Consider the following 17,623-nt stretch of genomic DNA (forward strand, 5'->3'; position numbering starts at 1 on the left):
GGTTACATAACCACAATGCCTTCATCCATTTGGAGGTGTGTGCCAAATTTCAAGCCTCTATAAACTTTCCAAGCCCCTCAAAAGCCACTTCATCTTTCATGATGAACCGCGTTGCCACCAGGGTGCGCCGTTCAGTTTAAAGTCACAATTTTTGCACTGAAGCATCACGAGGGACTGATGGTGATATTCACCGCTTTTGAGGTGGCCACGATCAACCTGTGAAAATCAGTACAACAAAGTTAAAGCCATGACATTTCCTGTCGCCACTAGGTTGCGCTGTCCGTATTTCTGACAATGGGCATATCAATCTGTTCAGGGCGGGTCTGACATCATGCCTGTAAAGTCTGGTACTGATCAGACTGGATTTCATTGAGTTATACTAATTTGTTTCTTCATGGCGTGACATCAAAGTTCGCCATGCTGCTGGGGTCACACCCTTTCGTGAAAAGTCACAGTTTTGACTGTAACCCAAGACCAACTCCTTAAGGCTTTCCTGGAGAAATTTGAGGCTGCAGATGTCACCCATCACAATACTGTACCCCAAAGTGTAAAACATGACATTTCCTGTTCCCACTAGGTGGCGCTGTCCTTGATGTCAAATATGGCAGTTGAAATATGTTCAGGGGTGGAGCCTTATCATATGTGTGCTCTTTGGTCCAGATCGGAACATGTATGACAAAATGAGAGGCAATAAGATTTTCATGGCGAGTCATCAAAATTCGCCATGGCGCCACGGCCTCATACTATTGTGAAAACTCAAAAGCTCCGCAATTTAACATGGCACAAGGGTGTAGTTGACACTGTCCAAATTTGAAGCTTATAGGACCAAATCCCAAGGAGGAGTTCGTTAAAGTTCGAGGCATGGAAATGGCAAAATTAGAGCCAAAATGTCACCTTCTCTTCCAAATGGCGGACTTCCTGTTGGGTTTGCGTCAATGGGCCCCTGACTTTTTTGTTCGTCTTGGCATGATACACATGTGTGCCAAATTTCATACATGTAGCTCAAACGATGTGGTCGTAGGGCTACATTTAACAAGGCATAGGTGGCGCTGTAGAGCCATTTCCCAGTGCTCATATGTAAAACCATTAAAATACAAAATTTTTCACCAGACCTGGCATGTGTGCAAAATTTCATGAGTTTTTGAGCATGTTTAGGCCCTCAAAAAGGCCCTTGTTTGGGGTGAATAATAATAATAATAATAATAATAATAATAATAATAATAATAATAATAATAATAATAATAATAAGAAACGGAGCAGATACAATAGGGCCTTCGCACTCTCGGTGCTCGGGCCCTAATTAAAGCTGCAAGCAGCGTTATGAGGGCCCTCGCACCCTGGCGTGTCGAGCCACGCCCAACACCTAAAACCAGCACGTCCGATGTGATGTCACATTGATGGAATTCATGCATTTAACCACCAGCTAACATTTCATCTCATTGAACCATGATTATAGTCGTCCCACTAGGTGGCGCTCTAACTATTACCGACAAATGGCATAACAAACATTTCCGAGCTCGAGTCTCATCACACCTGCGACGTTTGGGAGAGATTGGATATTGTGTTTTTGAGTGACAGCAGATTACTGCTTTTTGGTGAGTGATTGAAACTCTAAGTGCCGCCATGACCACCCCGTTTCCCTGAACGTAAAAAGCTTCGCAATTTAACATCACAAAGGTCTTTAGATTCCACAAACTTCAGATCGGTCCAATCTGATGAAATCCCTTGGAGGAGTTCGTCAAAGTATGAAGCCTGAAAAGAGGGGAAAATGTCGCCAAAATTACACATTAATTTTAAAATGGTTGACTTCCTGTTGGATTTGGGATATTGCTCCAAGAGACTTTTTTGTACATCCTGATATCTCCTATAAGCCTACCAGGTTTCAGATTCATACATAAAACACAGAGCTGGGGCTGTGGTTTTGAAATTTTGTAGGGGGCGCTGTGGAGCCATTTTGGGATATTCAATGAAAATGATCACATGACAACAAAGCCTTCATCACATTGGAGGTGTGTGCCAAATTTCAAGCCTCTATACACTTGCCAAGACCCTCAAAAGCCACTTCATCTTTCATGGTGAACAGCGTTGCCACCAGGGTGCGCCGTTCAGTTTAAAGTCACAATTTTTGCACTGAAGCATCACGAGGGACTGATGGTGATATTCACCGCTTTTCAGGTGGCCACGATGAACCTGTGAAAATCAGTACAACAAAATGAAAGCCATGACATTTCCTGTTCCCACTAGGTGGCGCTGTCCGTATTTCCGACAATGGGCACATCAATCTGTTCAGGGCGGGTCTGACATCATGCCTGTAAAGTCTGGTACTGATCAGACTGGATTTCATTGAGTTATACTAATTTGTTTCTTCATGGCGTGACATCAAAGTTCGCCATGCTGCTGGGGTCACACCCTTTCGCGAAAACTCACAGTTTTCACTGTAACCCAAGACCAACTCCTTAAGGCTTTCCTGGAGAAATTTGAGGCTGCAGATGTCACCCATCACTATACTGTACCCCAAAGTGTAAAACATGACATTTCCTGTTCCCACTAGGTGGCGCTGTCCTTGATGTCAAATATGGCAGTTGAAATATGTTCAGGGGTGGAGCCTTATCATATGTGTTCACTTTGGTCAAGGTCAGAAAATGTATGACAAAATGAGAGGCAATAAGATTTTCATGGCGAGTCATCGAAATTCGCCATGGCGCCACGGCCTCATAGTATTGTGAAAACTCAAAAGCTCCGCAATTTAACATGGCACAAGGGTGTAGTTGACACTGTCCAAATTTGAAGCTTATGAAATGAAACCCCAAGGAGGAGTTCGTTAAAGTTCGAGGCATGGAAATGGCAAAATTAGAGCCAAAATGTCACCTTCTCTTCCAAATGGCGGACTTCCTGTTGGGTTTGCGTCAATGGGCCCACAGACTTTTTTGTTCGTCTTGGCATGATACACATGTGTGCTAAATTTCATACATGTAGCTCAAACGATGTGGTCGTAGGGCTGCATTTAACAAGGCATAGGTGGCGCTCTAGAGCCATTTCCCAGTGCTCATATGTAAAACCATTAAAATACAAAATTTTTCACCAGACCTGGCATGTGTGCAAAATTTCATGAGTTTTTGAGCATGTTTAGGCCCTCAAAAAGGCCCTTGTTTTGCCTGAATAATAATAATAATAATAATAATAATAATAATAATAATAAGAAACGGAGCAGATACAATAGGGCCTTCGCACTCTCAGTGCTCGGGCCCTAATAATAATAAGAAACGGAGCAGATACAATAGGGCCTTCGCACTCTCAGTGCTCGGGCCCTAATAAACAGAGCAATTACAATAGGGCCTTCGCACTGTCAGTGCTCGGGCCCTAATAAAGGGACAGAAAAAACATATTGTAAAAACAATAAGCCACAATGCAGGATCTTGACACTCTAATCCCTTTAGCATTTTATTCAAACTCACCACCCTGGTACTCCTTAATCTTTAATACAAATCTGGAATAGCTATTAACACTGTGACCTAACGTGACACCAAAGTGAACCAGGAAATAAGACTGTATCTAATCACTACTCCCTCCTCCTCTCTGTTTCTCAGACTCTGGTGTGCAGTTTATGTTTGGCTGCCGCTCTTCCCACAGCAGACTACAGCATCTGGCCATGATCTTCAATTCACTGCTCCTCTCCAAATTGTGTGTGCGTGTTATAGAGGGAGATAAATCCTGAGTGCATGTTCACAGCCACAGGAACATTTCTCTTTCTCCTGCAAGTTTCCAGATAGCTGTGAGATTGTACTCACAGCTATCTGGCTCTTTGGCTCACACACCCTCCCTGCGTCATCAGGACCATCAGTCAATGGTAGGCATAAACAGGCTGGAAACCAATGCAAGAATGTATGTTTTCTCCCCCCATTCGCTCTCAGAGAAACTGACGGAGTGAGGCATCCAGGCCACATTAATACACTATCGTGATTCCAGAAGCTAAATAAACAGAACTGAAGTTTAAGAGTTCATGTTTAGTTTGCTGCCAAAATGAAATTGCCTCCTGGACCTTTAATACTCCAGTATCCTGTTAGTGTTTTGCTTTTTATTTGACCTGTCTTTTCATCAGCCTTTTCTTGCCACGTTCCTCCCCCTTAAACTCCTTGGCTTCAGTTTTTTCGGTTGTTTTTGGACTATTTTAAGAAATATGAACTCATTTATAAACTACAGTGTGCACTTTCCCATATTTAAGCCCTTGAGCTTAAACATTTCTGCTATACAGTCTTCCTCAATGTGTTCCAACAGCTTTACTATCCTAAATTTCAACCTTAATTAACGTGTCTTTCCCAACTGAAACATCTTCATTGCACTAATGCTATTACAGGTTTTCATTAAGCCTAATTAAATTAAAAGCAGTTATAATTTTCCTGTTGCTGTGGGGGCAACATTTTAAAGGCTAAGCGTGATAAATGAGCATTTTCAGACCTTGTAAAATAATGTTACAAAACACTGGACAGCTGTTTTCTACAAGCTGGGTATAATAGTTGATTTCCATACGGTCTGGTCCTTTTTTTATTTATCTACGGAGGATCTTATTAAGAACACCTCCTTTCCAACTTCATGCTTTACATTTCCTCCGATGACACACATTTGTACAGCTGTGAGGCATAATTCTGGCATTCTCTGAGCAGCCTTACTAAAGCAACTAGGAATTATTTTTTTTGTTTCACTGGCACTTTAACTATAGCAGCTGGAGATGGTTTTACATTCAGAGAGCTACAATGAGATTACAATAATCTCTCTTACATTATATAATGACGGACTTGCTTTTTCCCCTCCTGCAAACAGTGTAAGTCTTAAACCTATATCTTCTATGTTGAGTTTATCAGGTAGAGCATTCTCTAGGTAAAACTGCCCCTAACACTTGTGCTGCTGTGCCAAGAACCCACACCGTCTGTGAAATCTTACATAATACACAAGCAGGCATTTTTATCCCACATGGGACAGAATGTATTCAATGACCTGAGATGTAATGTCTTTAGATTTGAGACAGATGGCTTCGTGAGCTCCATTTCAAAAATGTTTCACATTAGACACAGTGCACTGTGTGAAATGTTTACACCATAAAACAGTTAAATCTGAGGAGACTTTCTGGTCAAACTACCTCAGAAGAAGCAGCTGCTTCTCAGCTGCCCTGACCTTCCGTGGCCTGAGCAGCACACGAGTGCGGGCGAGGGATCTGCTGCAGAAGAACTACTTCCTTCACAAAGAGTGGGTTAGATCAGCTGCTGGCTGTGTCTAACTTTGTTTACATAAAAGGTTAATTTTTCTTATTTACCTAAATAAGGCATCTGTTACAATTGATAGCAATATATACCCAAGGGAGATTTTGTTAGGTACACCTGTTCAGCTGCTGAGTAATCCAATCACATTGCAGCAACCAGCCGGCAGTTCTTTGGGTAAAAATGCCTCGTTGATGTCAGAGGTCAGAGGAGAATGGACAGACTGCTTTGAACTGACAGGAAGGCAGCAATAACTTAAATAACCACTTGTTATAAACAAGGTGAGCAGAAGAGCATCTCTGAACACATCGAGCTTTGAAGCAGATGGGCTACAGCAGCAGAAGACCACACCGGGTTAGAATATAACAGATTTAAACCAACAAATGCTCAAATGTAAAGACTAAACAAGGAAACAAGGATGAGTCTTTTTAAAGGGTTAATTTAGCTGCTTGGCTTGTTGCACTCGTGACCCTTTTTCATCAGTGCTCCTCTGAAGAAACAAATATGCAGTGAAGCAGGGATGTTAAATCCATTTTACACAGTGGGCCACATCCTGGCTGAACTCCCCTTTCTGTCAGTGTAAAGAAATCTAACTACACATTTAGCTGAGATGTCTTATTATAAGAAAAAGATGTCATCTCAACAGTGTTTCTTAGTTTCTCGACATGAAAAGAAACAGTGCTGCAGTAAATGAAAGAAATGTGACTTCAGCTGTAAGAAATGAATGTGTAAAATTACAGAAACAGATGAAGAGAAAGCTGAAAATGTCCTATTGGGGTTTTGTTTTTTTACAGTTAACCAAAAAAGGTTAAGAGTTAAGTTAACAGCTGCCGACAGAGGATGAACATACATCTCCACCCTCTATGTCTGAGTGATTATCTCACAGCAAACATTAAATGTCCACCCTCTGTGTTTTCAGCATTGTTGACTTTGTAAAAATGTGATTGTCGGCCTCTGCAGTGGGTCATATGCTCGCAGCGTCCAAGCGGCGTCCTACACCGAATTCCCTGCGAGCCTCAATGATGAGCTGCGCAGTAACTGAGAACAAAAGAAACCCACACAAATACAAAGACAAATGCACTGGTTCAAGCGTGGAATCAGCAAAGACCAAAAATGGACTCCTTTTTTTCCCTCCCTCCCATCGTCACCCTCACACACACACAGCTCACATTCTTTGTGTGATAACCATTCACTGGACGAGAGGCGGGGTCCACCCTGGCCGTCCATCACATACAGGCGGTGTGATAACCCCTGTGTCAGATTCATGGCCATGTTTAAAGTTCAGCTACTACAGTCCAAAATCCCTCATATAGTTTTCTGTGTACTGCGAGTGTGTGTGTGTATATAAACACAGAATGTTGCCAACGCTGTTATCAGCTGGTGTTTTTGAAGCTGATCTCGTTTTTGGGGCCTTGTGTCTACACCCAGCCTCTTGCAAGTTTGCCTTCATGCAAACTGTGATATTTGTTTATGTTGTTTATTTGGTTTTTTTATTACACTTAATAAGCCTTAAGCTCATGATGGGCCAGCCAGCTCTGCAAGGTGAGATCATCCTCCTAGGCATCATCCCTTCCTAATTCCCACACTGGGACATAAACAAAACGTGTGTGTGAGGGTGTGCGTATATGTGTGTGTTCTCACTTGTGCGTGTATCCCAGCCACGCTACAGTGTTTAGACCAAAGCTGTCAGTACTGGAAGGCATCCAACTCTGCTGAGGGATCGAAGCTTTTCTGACTGTCTAGACACAAAAATGGCATTTGTGAATAATCAGGTCATCAGCATAGTTAAACGGAAACCCGGTATTTCAACCCCACCCCCCACCCCTATCTTTGTGCTTTTTTTCCATCGACTACGATCTACTACAGTGTGTATGTGTGTATATATCAGCTGTGCTTATTGGGAACACAGCAGCTTACATTTAAAGACTGAAGAGGGAAAGAGAGAGATGTTCTTAATCACAGCAGGGTTGCTTTGATTCATTATGCAGATTAAAATTAATAAGATGCAGCGTCGCTTATAAGCTAAATGATAAGCGAATGTCAACTGTGCTCCAGCACTGTGGTCTGCCTTCACATCTAATTGCAGACTTTTGGCCTATTCTACACAAAAAGACTAAAATCAAAGTGTGACACCCCCACCCACACCCACCCCCTTCCCCATCCCACCTTTACCAAAGCCGACCAACTGCCCGAGAGCGTGTATGAGTAGCTGTGGTGGAAAGACAAGTCTGCTTTCACAGTGCACAACTGTGTACACACACATATGCATTCTGTGAGCCTTCTTCTCTCCTCGGGGTGTACTCTAAATAGTAGTCAAAGGGAGGGATTGTGGGGGGAGGAAGCAGTGATGGTGATGAGTGCAGTGGGGGTGGGGTAGGGGAGACACAAGAAAAGATGCAAGAAGAAAAAGCGAGCTTGTGTGGATGATGTAGCACGCTGCTAACGCTGACACGCTCTTGCCTGAGCTTGATGGAATCATTCGAGGCATAACTAATGTCTCTTTAAGAGGATAGATGGTTCAAGCTGTAATCTATGTGATTAATCAATCTTTTAATTTATTTCATTTTTAGCATTTACTTTCTCTATGAAGATGAATATAATTTCAGTATCTTTGCTTTATGCCGCTTACTTAACTTTATGTTTAGAACAGCCTAAAGAGCGGTAAGAGAACTATTAGTCAAAGATTTGGAGAAAGTAGAAAACAATCAATGAAATCTGCAGTTTTTATGTTTAGTAACTATTAAATTATTGTGAATTATGGTCTCAGCATTAACCAAAATAATCCTCAATGTGATTTTGGTGGCAAAGCAAAGCAGCTCTGGTGAGCAGTGAGAGGACGGGACATTGGTGGGTCAGGGCTAGTTTTTAATGAGCATACGGTGGCCTTTGACCCTGGATTTGACCTGCTTTTATCTCCATAAACACAAGATAAAGGAGAGTGCTGTGTGCTCTTTAACACCCCTCCTGCCTCTGCCAACTGCAGATTTACTGTTGCATTTATAAAATCAAGTAAATTCATATTCATATTTTCAATGATGCCACACAGTTTGGCTGTCAATCTAACGTTGTCTTCTGTTCTGCATTTCACATTCAATGGCATAAAAGCTCCAAACTTCTGTCTTCAAAGCGCGCAAGTCTGCAGAGCTGCTTGAATAATTTACGGCTAACTTGCCTGCAGCCTCACTGCTCATGGGTGAGCGGGCTGATGCAGACTTGACGCAGCTTTACTTGTGACTGAGACCAGAAATTATCGAATGAGGTTGACCGTAGGCATGGAATTACGGTTACGTATAACTCCTGCTCTCTGAAAAAACAAAGAAGGGGGGGAGAATGACACATTCAAGATGCCACACGCTGGCACGGTGCCTCAGATTGTCCATTTAACCTAGTCTAAATTACAACAAGTAGCCTCAGTCAGCTCTCCATCCCCAATCACGAACACTGGGCTCCATTTACTGGATTTATCTTTGAAATGGATATTTGCATGATCCTCCATAAAACCCATGAATGTCTTTCTAGCTTTTCCAAACTTTTTTAGAAAACATTTTTTATACCATTAAAAGTTATAGTGGTTCAAGAGACTTAGGTTGTGTCTGTAGTAGAGTGTAGTTCTAAACTACAAATATGGAAAAAACAAATCTCCAATAATCAGCTGCCTCTCCAGTAAGCCTCTGATCCTGCAGGTGTACCACAGTCCAGGACTGCAGCTGGAGACAGCGGTCTCCGTTTTGCTCTGCAGTCTTGGTAAGCTCAGTGTAGGGACACGTGAACAAGTTCTCCACCTGCTGCAGGTTCTCTAATGGAGTGGCCACTAAGCTCTTGAGGACTACCACTGCCACCTGCGGCCCAGGACAATGTACTTGGAATCTGACCAGGGGAGACTATCTGGAGCGGCGCCTTGAATGACACAGAGGATCGCCACAACAGAGACTGCTCAGCCAAGAGGGGATAACTACTGGGTAGAAGCGAATGAAGATTCAAAAAAAGAGCGTGGCCATTCTTTTGCTTGCAAGAAAAATACTAAAGTGAATCTGCAAATATATCTGGGCTTATATGTGTGGGTAACACTGGTATATGTTTCTTTGTTGAAAAAAAAAATAATAATGCAAAATAAGAGGTAGAAGAACTCATTTATTAGTGGGATACAAATCACACCAGCCTTTATTTGAGTCCTCATAAGACAGGGATTCAATTGTGTACAAATAAAGCCCTGATACAGAATGTGGGTTTAAGATATGGAGAAGAGCAAATACATAGCAATGATGCTGAGGAGGCTGGCAGCAATGCACATCAGAGACATCTGACTGCTGAATGTTTCATCAACTCTCAGCCACGTCTTGGCAGAGTACTAACAACAGCAGCATCAGTCACTGATTCAGACCCAGAGATGAGATATTTCCTTAATTATACACTAACAGGTACTCTATAGTATCCTTTATGACTATAACTCAGTTGGCACACGGAAGTTAAAGTTTATATCACTTCATCGCTGCAGCCACAGACTCACGCCTGTGCCACTTAGTGGGCTGGTTTTGTTGCATGTGACTGCCTCTTCCGCAGCTTCAGCACTGAACATAATGGCTGGCAGCTCATCCATGAGATAAGAGACTGATTAATACCAAACAAATCCCCATGTGCATGATGAGGATGTGCATAAGGATGAAGGAAATAAACTGATAGGTATGCGATGTAGTGGCTGCGTGACACGCCGATAAATCCAGCTAGATGGCTGTGAGTGGCGCCGCTACCTTAATGCTAATCGCAGCTTTCTCTCCCCCCCCCCCCCCCCCCTCCCCCCTCAAACACCCCCAACATGAGGTCAGGAAAACCGCCTCTGTCCCACACACAAATAAAGTGCAAACAAAGCCTGCCGCTCTCCATGGCATTCCCCACAGACCGTGGGAGGGATGAGTGAGCAGGGAGAGAGAGACAGAGTGAGGAGACAGCCAAACGGGAGGAGGGAGACACAGTGAGCTTCCAAGTCTTCTGCAAAGTGAGAAATCTGGCTGATAACTTTGTTTCTTTTTTAACTCCTCTCTTCTTTTAACATTTTTTGTATTCCCAAAACTCCAAAACTAGATCACATTATATGTGTTTTGATTGTGATTGTCCAGCTGGTTGTGGACATTACAGGCTCTGTAACCCTTTATTCTATTTACCAACCTGTCACGGAACAAATTTATATCCTTGTCAGTGGTAAGTGCTTCAAATTTGACCCACTTAACATCTCCAACATTTAGTTCCCTTGTACCTGCTACAAGTTGCTGACTTTCATTAGCATTTCATGGCAGCACTCTTACTCTTTTCCTGTGTGCACACAAGATCCAAGAGAGCACTATTATGCATTTTCCTTTTGATCTAAGAGTCGTGTACTTTACTACCTTAAGTCTGATTTATGTTGTAGCCTGGCATCTTTACGTTCCACTTTCCTTTGATGATGTTTACACCCTTGCTAGGCATTAAAATATCTAGCATTTTTCTCCCAGACATCACATGGAAAATGTACCCAAATGGATGGAAATACGATTAAAAGAGAAATATTTTAAGGACGTGGATGCCATCAGTTCTCCAGACCTACCTCTTATAGATGGCACGACCAAAGCGAACATAAACATCTACTGCCTTCTTTGCTCCTTGTCAAGTGAACTCCTTAATGGTGTATAGTATAGTCATTCCTACCGAATGATTTCCAGTTGTTCCCTGGGCTGCTCAGTAAGACAAAGTGAGGCATGAGAAATACCCTGCAAGTCTTTTTTCTACTTTTCTTGGCTGAGAGGGAGCAGCAGATTGTGTGACAGTCACCTGGATCACAGAAACATGTGATCAGAAAGGCTGGCACTAATCCTTAGGACTCTTCAGGGGCACTAAGATTTTACAATGTCATCAAGTGAGCAACTGAATTAAGAGTTTACAAGCCTATAAAAATATTTTGTTAATGTTGTAAATGTGATAAAAAAATATAATAACAACTACTGAACAATTTTAAAGCAAAGGGTAAAGAATAATAATGCGCACAATATGTCCATGCTGTATAGTAAAAAACCCCACCCACACCAAAGAAAAGAGATAAAACATATACACAGTATGCAAACACTTGAAGCCTTTGGTTCTCATAGTGTGGTGTGGTACAGGGAAACTCAGCACCCTGGGGACAGGAAGATTAACACATGACAGAGCTCATTAGCATCTCTCTTTGTCCAGGGTTAATCTTGAACAGTTAGCTTCAACTGTCCACAAACTGTCCACAGAAACAGAGAGAGGGGCAAGGAAGGCAGGCAAGAAAGAACAAGGAAGGAATATGAAGCAGTTAAAGGGGCCGTAGTATGTCCCAGAAAGTAGACAATACTGTGTGGAGCCAAGGCTAGAGGGGCAATCAGCCCCACAACAATAAGGGTGGAGACAGAGCCCAACTACAAACAACGGCCCCAATGGCGAAGGCCCTACTCCAGTCTGGCTAAGCTCCACCGCCTGCAGGGGCAACCAGCAGGGCAGCGCAGAGCTCCACTGTGTGGATATCGATCGCACAGGAGAAAGTGGGGAGCCAAGCAGGCAACTCCACAGATGGCCAGGGCAGTGAAGGAGACAGAAACAGACAGAGGAAGTGCATTAGTGAGGCAGGTTCCTCTGATGCTGTTAGCGCTTCCCCCTGGGAGATAAGAGAGATGTTGATGACATGGTTTTAGAGAGGACAGCTTTTAAAAAAAAAAAAAGAAAAGAAAAGAAAGACACAGAGAGAGACGGGGGACCTAACAGAGAATCTAAAGCTAATTTGTAACTTGAAGAGCTGCTGGATCATCTCCATAATGGGCCGTCTGCCCACAAACAAGCTCCTCTCAGGGGGTAAATGAGATCAGGCCAGCCCAGGACCAGCTGGTGGCTTGGATCAATGACACCAGATAGACCAGATACAGAGACAGGGGAAGAGACCAGAACCGAGGCATCTGGAGAGAAGGGCAGAAACGCTGCTGCCCAAGAGGCTCTGGTGCTCTCTTGAGATTCACAGAGGGGGGACACGGACATCCGCACGCAATGTACAACCGGAACGTCTCTGTCCTTAAGAGGATTATGCCGTCACGTTTTAAGTGGAACGTGGCACGTTCCAGATGGAATCTGATCTCTTGCAGGATGGCAGACAGGTTGCATGGTCAGGCTGATCTGCACCTACAAAATACATCCTTCTGAGAAGCACACATCTGGCCTTAAAACGGCACATCTGTCCAGGACAGAGACACTTATTTGAGCAATTCATAGGAAGTTGGTGATTTATGTTAGAGCAAAGAATGAAAAAGGCAAAGCAAGATTTATGTCAACAGGGTAAACTGATATGACTGAGAAATAAATTGGCTGTTACAGCTGCTTATGGTAAGCACCAGTGTCAGGCCCAAATGCCTATCATTCCTGTTGAGCCTGCGGTGAGGGTAGGCTGGCTAGACACTAATATAATCTTGACCAGTTTAGCCACAAACACACGGCAATGGCGATGTATGGACGACGACATTGACTCCATTATCTCAGAGCCAAAATTGTTAGAGGAGATTGGATGACTAAGGATAGAGCAACCATCAGTCTGGACCAATTTTTTAACTATATCGGTGACCAGATTGCACCAAAACGCAAAAAAAAAAAAAAATCAAGGCGCCACAAACACAATGTGCAATGACAAATCTGGTCTTGAAGCCTAGCAACAGGGCTGTGAACCATGTCCATTATCCAGCCTCCCACCAGAGGAATTCAGAGAGCCCAAACACAGCAAATTACTGCAGCTGCTGGCAAATACAGTCTCAAAACCACGTCGCCAGTTGCCAACTGCATGCCCTGACAACTGCGACGCCACCAACCAAGGCTGCTATCAAGGCTAGAGCAGCTAGACGACAGCAAAGTCTATCTCTTCTTTGTCCTCACTGTGAAAATTCAATGCGGTGCCCGTGGCGGTTTCCTCAAACCTCAATCAGCCAGCAAACAAAAGGAAATGCAGCCAAACATACTGTTTCTGTTGGTGTTTTGATAATCTCCAAACAAGAAGCTATTGTGCAGCTGTTGCCATGGATTAAAAGAGAGCTGTGGGGCGATAGTGGTAATTTCTAATGACGCCATAAAGTGCAAGGGCCATGGGTTCAGGCTGAAAAAAGCTCGATGACCAGAGGGCCAGTTTTGTCCTTGTCACTGCTGAGAAGTTCAGAGCTGGGGGGGTGTCATTCTGAGTCACACACCCACCAACACCAGGCCTTTGACTAAGGGCGAGCTGACACACAGGTCTATTAATGCAACAACCATCTCCCCCTCTCAAGACCGAGGCATGGGTCGAGAGGCCAGCTTAGGGCAAAATAGGTCATTAGAATTTAAATTGCCTTGAAACAAATTCTGATGAAAGAGCTTTTCTTTGAAAAAACTAAAACAGGTATGCATATTTCAGATATTTTAGGTATGTTTTGCACAGACAAATGCAGGGGGAGAGAAACAATTACTGCACAGTTTCTCTCAGTGAATCTGCAAGACCTAAGAAAGCATTTATAACATCCTTCTTTAAAAGATATGAGCTACAACCATTAAGTTAGCTAAGGAATCTCATTACCACATGGTTCCTGTTAATGGGGCTCTAGTATAAGTATGCTCATTCACAGTTCAAATTTATTTTGCTTTATTTATTTTTATTTATTTAGTTCATCCACTGTCTGAAAAAAGCTCTTTTAGCCATCTTCCCACTATCCAGATGTCTTTTGATTGGCTGCACCTGGCAAAACATAAGATGGGCGTGGTTTATTTGCCTGAGCATGACCATATTAGGACTACCTGCTCTCACTGACATCATACAAAGCCGAGAGTAGAAAAAAACAGTCTGAGACATTGTGATTAGTGTTACATATGGTGATTTTATCATTTAAAACTTTGGTCAGGTTTATTTTAAAGTGATTAAGTACAAATCTGAAGCAACTCTTCATTTCATTTAGTGGACACATAGTAGTAGTAGCGGTGCGGGCTATGGGAGACTATTTGAGACAGCGACACTTAGTCCTCGTGCACCGCTAACACTGTAGACACCCACACCCTTGATTCCAGCTCCAAAAGTAGACAAAAGACAGAGGGATAAATGTTAATTTTCTAAAAGATGCAATACAAACAAAGACAGAGAAGATACAACTAGAAAGAAAGTAGATAACTCCATCAGATATTTCCTAATTACAATGATCGGTTTCATTGTTTAGCTTCTGAAAAATCTCCCTCCGCACACACACACACAAACACAATGCCTCTGGCATTAATCTCCACCCTCCAAGTAATAATCTTTCTGAAACATCTTAAATAACTTCATAAAGCTGAGTGTGGTTTTCAATGGCAGATAAATTTAATTTCACATGATTGCATTAGGCTGCATGTCTGTCCTCCATTTGCCTGCCTCATCCCACTGACTCCATGAGTCAGCCATTCTCTCATCCACGCACCAGAGAGAGAACAAGGGGGGGCGGCAGACTCACGGATGGCTTAGCCCACCCCCTGACTTAAGAGTCCTGGAGGGTCTCCAAACCCCAAGCCTGAAAAGTGTCCGTATTAGTTGCCCTGGGATGGCGTTTCCTCACGGTCGATCGCTGCTCATTATTTGACCAAGCCGTGCCCCACCAAGGCCACAGAGCTCAAGACAATTTATGTCCCTTGTCTGAGCCACCGCTGGGGGAAAAGAATACACTTGTAGGCTGAGGATAAAGATTTTTAATGCTTGCATGTTTGCAGTTTATTAAACGCTCTTGGCAAGGCTTTGGGAACTGTCAGTGTTTTCTCCTCCCTATTGTTCAGCAGAGAGGGAGCTTAATCTGTCTTGCTGCACTCACTCACCCCCCCCAAACAAAAAAAAGGAATCAGCGAGGGAGCCCCTCCAGCCTTATGCCACAATAGCTGATCACTTTTTGGAGACGAGGTGGTGGTGATGGTGGTGACATTAATCACCTCTGATTACATGCCAGCATGAGACTGTGCACAAACTCTCTCTGAGATTTACACTCTCCCTGCAGGATCTGCGCAGAGATTTGCTTTAACATGCTCCAAATACGCCCAAAGTTGGTCTGTTGAGTTAAAACGAAAGCTGCAAATTTATTAGCACGATATCTGCCAGCTTCTTTCCCCCCACTGAGACGGCTGAAACATTGCTCAGCAACTCACACTAGTTGGCTCATCACAGAACAATGGGCAACCGCGATGGAGGATGGAGAAGGAAGGAGAGGTCAGAAGAAGAGAAAGTTTAGAGGTTAAAAAGGTGGATAAACAGTCACACAGCGAGAGGAAACACTATGAAAATAAACAATAGCGTGGATTTAAAGGCATTTAGCTTTTTTTTCAGCTTTGGTCTAACAGGTCCTATGAGCACTTGAAGCTACCATGCAGCCTGCCACCGCCCCATCAAGCCCCTTTGCACGGGAATCAAAGTGACTGAAACGGAGCGGCTCGCCCTCAAAAATGATGAAGTGACACTAAAACAAACCCGTTTGTACATTTCCGACGCAAATCCAGTCACACAAAGAGCAAGCCGGATTCCACTGCGCTGCTTAGCGTTAATATAAAAAACACGAGTAATAACACAGTAAGCAGAGCAGACACTCCGTAACGGACGGCAGAAAATCATTTTAAATTGTGGCTTTTAATTAGCTAAACATGACTTATTGACTGACAATAGCATGCTAGCTAAAGCTAAAGAAATCTCGACCTTACCGGTTAGTGCAGCGACGAGCTAGCAAAATCCTCTCCAGCTACGCCCAAGTGTTAGCCGGTACACCCAGACTGGATCCTCGAGTCCGGCAAAAAATAACGACAGAAAGTGAGGATGGGAATTAAAAACGAAACCGGGAATGAGGGGCGGGAGAGCTGAGCAAATAGAGCCGAGACGTCAGACAAAAAAAAACTTCTAGGTCTCAAGCGTCGTTTTTCACAAGTGATGCGCGTTCCCTGAAAGGAAGAAAGGAGGAGAATGAGGCTTTGCTCCTCTCACACACACACGATAGTAGACCGGTGAACGGATGGATGGACAGGCTGAGGAGAAGGCTGACGCCGCCTTCAGGTACCCCTGGAAAAAGTGGGAATTGGGAAAGGTTTCCGTATGAGAGACCCGCTATAAAAAATTAAGTAAATCTGTAAGTAAATCTATAGCAATTCGTAATATTTGACTGATACTGATAATGTGAAGGGATCGTTGAATTTTTGTTTCGTTTTTTGCCGTTTTACCGTCAGTTAATGCTACTTAATAAAATGAATACCATTTACATGTCTCGAAGAACAATAAACTACATAAAGCTTCAGTTTGCAGCAGGTTAGCAGGTAGACCATTTTTGACGATGGGTAACAAACAAAATCCACAAGCATCACCAAATAAATAAATAAATAAATAAATAATAAACACGTATTATTATTATTATTATCACTATTATTATTATTATTTTAAAATTTCAAGATAATCCTAGGACATTATCAAACCATAGATTCAGCCCAAGTGAGCTAGTTTATGTTATTTTACTTGTTATGCTCATTTTTAACTCCATGTTTTTATTCTTTGATAACTAGATCAACATAATTACAGCCATCCTCCTCAGGGAGCCTGCCCTAGCTGTCACAAGGTAGGTGGGTCCAATGCTGACACAGGGGAGAACTCCACAGAGAAAGGACTCCATCCCAGGACCTTGCTGTGAGGCATCAGTGTTAACCACTGCACCACCATGCAACCATGCAGTTATCTGATAATAAACCCAGTTTTTCTTATACCTGGCATCCCTTTTGAGTTCAGTCTGAAAAAGAGTTTTAGATTCATGTTAAAAAGTAGGTTTGAACAAGCAGGTGGGTGAGGCCTGCCTGAGATGACCATATTAGGATTACTCACTCTCTATGACATCATAAAGAGTCATGAGCAGATAAGGCCTGTCTAAAACTGAGAATTTAAAAGACACTGAAGGCTGACACGTTGTCTCACAGGGATTATTGATACATATATTGGCTTTATTATTTGAAACTTTAAATTGTTTGATTATGAGGATTGACTATTTCAAGAGCAAACAAATGCAAAGCAAAAAAAATAAAAGATTTCCTGTAATGATGTTGATGAGATATAAAGTAATCAAACAGAATTAACAAAACTCCCACAGACCCACAGAAGACATGTCACGCCTGCTCTTAGCACTGAAACTGTATAATTCCACATTTATTGAGAAATAAGCATGGTGAAACACACGAAACAGGTGGTAGAGAGCCTGGACAGGTGGCGGTTTGGACTGGAGAGAAGAAGGATGAAAGGCGGTAGGATCCAGACAGAATACATGTGTGTGAATGAGATGGAGATGGACGGAAAGGTGAAGCTGCAAGGAGTAGAGATAGTGAGCATAGGTGAGTTTAAATAC

At 42.9% G+C, this 17,623-nt stretch overlaps 1 protein-coding gene across 3 annotated transcripts in view; it reads right to left on the reverse strand.

Annotated features, from left to right (window-relative positions):
- The window catches only part of prr36b (proline rich 36b), a 41,794-nt gene extending 25,486 nt beyond the window's left edge, over positions 1–16,308 (reverse strand). The window contains exons 1-2 of one of the 3 annotated variants that reach the window (XM_082529942.1): positions 15,951–16,308; positions 6,894–6,991 (exon numbers count right to left, since the gene is read on the reverse strand). The gene's annotated coding sequence lies outside the window, so the exon portion shown is untranslated. Of the gene's footprint in view, positions 1–6,893; positions 6,992–10,830; positions 11,002–15,950 lie in introns of those variants that run through there. The other 2 variants (XM_082529941.1, XM_082529943.1) reach the window with 2 other exon arrangements.
- Positions 16,309–17,623: the final 1,315 nt, after the last annotated feature.

The sequence above is a fragment of the Aulonocara stuartgranti genome (assembly GCF_965226115.1).
Source record: "Aulonocara stuartgranti genome assembly, chromosome: 4".
Lineage (NCBI taxonomy): Eukaryota > Metazoa > Chordata > Actinopteri > Cichliformes > Cichlidae > Aulonocara > Aulonocara stuartgranti.